Source organism: Balaenoptera ricei, chromosome 6, assembly GCF_028023285.1.
Source record: "Balaenoptera ricei isolate mBalRic1 chromosome 6, mBalRic1.hap2, whole genome shotgun sequence".
Classification (NCBI taxonomy): domain Eukaryota; kingdom Metazoa; phylum Chordata; class Mammalia; order Artiodactyla; family Balaenopteridae; genus Balaenoptera; species Balaenoptera ricei.
Window position 1 is genome coordinate 87,302,759 of NC_082644.1, and position 4,234 is coordinate 87,306,992.

The following is a 4,234-nucleotide window of genomic DNA, read 5'->3' on the forward strand; positions in this document are numbered from 1 at the left end:
CCCGGAACTTCTAACTCCAAGAGGCGCCATCAGATATCCTGCCTGGCCACCTAACCCAGTCTTATAGGCCAGCAAATGGCGGCCCAGAGAAGTTACTTGACTATTCGGGATAACACAGCGATTCCTTGACCAAGCCGGGCACCGCGCCTCAGTCCTGCCTCCGAAAGCTCACCAGCCCACGAGTCTGCGTCCAGGAGAGAGAGGCTATCAGGGGGTTGGTCTCCACGCCGCTGCGCTGAATGCGGTAGGGTGTCGCTGTGCGCAACAGTCGCGTGGTTTCTTTCCTCCGCTGCGTGACTTTGGGCCGGGCCTTGTATTAAGCGGCGGAGGCAGCAGACGGGGAAAGGAAACCCCCCGGAAAGAAATTTAATTTGTGTAAATGGAATTGCCTTTGAAAGTTTTGTTATTGAAAGAAAGCCCATTGAGAATAATGTTTGAGAAGCCACTTTCAGAGGAATGTCCACCTCCACCTCGGTCTCCATACACAAACCTGGCTTTACTCGGAACACACCCCCTCCCCGCCTCCCCCTCCCTCCCCCTGGGCCAGCCCCTCCTGCGCCCAGCGGCGTCTGGGGGTTGGGGCTGCTACAGTGCTCCTGGGCCTGAAATCGACTCCCGCAGCCCAAGTCCAGCTCATCTCCCTTCTGGTGCTTTGGATAAAGCGAGGCCTACAGGGCTCAGATTGGTTGCTCAGTTCGAGAAAGCCAGAGAGGCCCTAGCGGTGCTGTCCTAACTTGGTGGGTCCTCTCTCAGCCTCATTTTAAACGCATCAAAGAGAGAAATGAACTGACCCTAAGTTACACAGCTAGTCGGGTCAGAGCCGATTCCTGCATGATTCCTGCGCCTGGATCAGTGGTCTGCTCTGCCTGGCCCAAGTCTGTTTGTAGGAATGGTCGAAGTGGGAGAAAAAAGGGGAAAATTTAACCAGATTTTTCAAGAACTGTGCAAAGTGCCTTTGTCAGGGTTTGTTATCATTACCAGCGCACCTCAAAGGCCAGGGACTCTGGGACTACGTTTATTTCTCCCAAAGGCGGGTCCTGCTTCTCCTAGGGCTCAGTTTCCCCATGTGTCTGAAAAGAATCCCTGAGATGAGACCTCCCAAGTTTCTGAAAGATGAAGATCCATGGGTAGAGGGTATTATTCCACCAGGCTCATTCCAGAGCTAGGGGAATGGATGCCAACACGCAGGCAGTGTTCAGCCTATCCTGCTCTCCCTGGCCTTGGGACTCCTTAACCCTCACCTCAGCTAATTTGCCTAATTGTCATTTTCCTCCAAGGGAGGCCGTGGGGGGAGGGGGTGCGTGGGGCTCTATCGCCTTTTCCAGCAAGAATGAGAGGTTTAAGGGCAGAAAAATTACCTTTCAGTCCTACTCCCTCCATACTTCCTTCTGTATGATCTCAAATAAGTCCCTGCTCCTCTCTGGACCTCAGTTTTTCCTTTTTTGGCACCACAAGGAAGAGGCTAGACAAGAATACCCTTAAGTGGCTCCTTGCTCAGGTGGAACCTCACCGACCTTGGGCTTACAGCTAGAATGGCATATATGCCTTCCCCATTATACAGATGGGGAAACTGAGGTCGAAAGAAGGAATGGAATACAGTTCTGAAGGAGGGAAAGGGCCATCGAGCGACCCATACAAGGCCCTGAAGTTGGGAGAGGGGAACGGCCCGAGCAAAAACCCCAAAACCAGACCTGGATGCCCCTAGACTGGCCAGTTTCTCAGCTCTCTTTTCTTCCCCGGCCCAGGCTGGTGCAGACAGGCGGAAGTGTAGTGTTACCTGAGATACCGCCCTTTCCCAGGCAGGGCCCTCAACCAACCCGTCGGTGAAGAGGGGGCATGGCTCTCCAGATTTTTAAACTCTGGCCAGCCTAGGGGTCCTCAGCCCCACCCAGGCCTGTCTCGCAGAGGAATGAAATGCTTTATTGATTAAACGATTATTCAGACGATTGAACTAATCAAAGAGCCCATCGACCGCCATGAATTACAGTCTTCGTAGACAGCTTGTCTGGAGAGGCAGCCAGGCCAGCCATGCAGACCCTCCAGTGGACCCTCACAGGCCTCTGACCCATTCCCAACACACACACACACACACACCCTAGTCCCCAGCGCAGACACTTCTGGAGTCTCACCTACTAAGGGACCCACTGCGGAGTAGTGGGGAGAATAAGGATAGAGCAGAAGGGGATTCCAGGTTCCCTTTCCTGTGCCTTTACCCTGGAGAATCCTCTTCAATTCCCTGCCTCTTAGATTTCTGCCCTCACTTCTCTTCAGTCATGATTTTGGAAACACATATATGCCTAGGGAGTTGTCTTGGGTTTCAGATACAAGTTCACCCCCCCCACCTCTCTCTCTGCTTTTTGACCTGTATTTAGGGCTGAGGTGGAGGTGGGTGCTCACAGAACCATATGGATAGGGGAAGGGGAGTTCTGTCAGGGCCAGAAGTGTGTTTGGATGGGGGTTTAGCACATTTGGCCTAATGAGTAAAAGAAGTGCCCATACCTGGCTTTTACCTCGGGGCAGACAGAAGCTTCCTGCTGCCTTCCACCTCCTCTCAGACATAAACACACCCTGCCACCCACTGCCTGGGCCTGTGGGGGGAACACCAGGCTCTGTGCCAGGAACGCTTCTGTGCATATAGGTTCAGAGCCGGATGTCCCAGTTAGGCACACATGTCCACCTACTTGTGCTCTCCTCCTGGCACCCAGAAGATAAAACCTGAGCGCACACACGCGTGCACACACACACACACACCAGTGACAGAGGCTTGTCTAGGTAAGAGCTAAGGCAGGCTGGGGGTCCCTAGAAATGTCACAACTAGCCTATAGGTAGGCTGCCTCCTCTCACCTGCCAAGGTTGTGCCTGCAATGTGAGACCCTTTTGTACAAATGGTCGGCTCAACAGTACCCACAGAGGGAAGCAGTGTACACCACACAACGAAGGGCTGCACACCTCCACTCCTGTTCTCTCAACAGAATGGAACCTGAGCCTGACTGATGGCAGACTTAGTACAACAGATCCCCACAGGTCCCAAACCCATCTTTGTGCCTAGAGGCAGGCACTTTTGTGTACATTGGCATGTGCACAGTGAACAGCTGTTGACATCCAAAAATGGAGGGGTTGGTGTAACCATCTTATTCTCACTTCCAGAATCACTTGGGATGTGACGGGGAAACACAGACCCTTAAAGAAGTAGATGTACACTCAGACACTCATCCAAATTATGTATACACCACTCATAGACACACATTTTAGATACTCAAAAGAACAGTACCCAGGAACAGCAACTCATAAACACATACTAACAGACTCACGAATATAAAGCTACACATACACAGGCACACAGATTCTTCAACACACACTCAAAATTTTTGATAATATGTATATATACAGGGACACACAAACTCATTGTCACTCATGCACACCCTGAGCCCCTATGTAAACACACAAACCCAAACAAACTTTCAGACACCCAGATAAACATCCACATAAACATTCAGAAATAGAGAAAAATACACGCAAACTCGCAAACACTTGGACTGATGCAGAAGTGTGTGAACAGACTGGAGAAAAGAAACGTGCCGCAGACAAACGCGCAGTCAATCCCTGCGAAAATGAGACGCGCCCCCTCCCCCAGGGCCGAAGTGTTTGAGGGCCAGCGCCCGGCTGGGTCTCTGAGTTAACACGCCTAGTGCCCGTATCGCGGTCCTACCTGTCCTGCCGGTCCGAGGAGTCGGGTAATTTTTCTCTAAATCCATTTTGATTTTTCAGAACTTGATGTAATGGACAGGGAAAAAAAGTTTCCACTTTTTGGTGCTTTTTTTTTTTTTTTTTTTTTTTTTTGGGTCTCAGGGGCCGCTCGCAGGTCGGAATAATTCAAGCCTTCCGCTCCCCCGCCGAGCTGGGGTAGCTGATCACTGAGCTGAAACTAAACGTTTTAGGTGGAAAAAAAGCGTCCGAAGGCACCGTGAAATGATTAAGGAACTAAAGAGCTTCTCGCCATGTGAGATCATGTCCTGTTCTCGCCAACATCACAAGATGTCCCCAGACGCGCCGCGCCCCCAGCGTGCCTCCCCGCACTGCAGGCCCCGAACTGGGAAAGGGTGTCCGCGCTCTGCGGCCCGGCCTGCTCAGCTGGCCAGACGGGGCGGGCCGGGCCGGGCCGGCAGCAGTGCGGGAGGCCGGGAGAGCAGCAATGCTGCCGCCGCGCCGCCCTGGACTTTTATAGGGGGTTGCG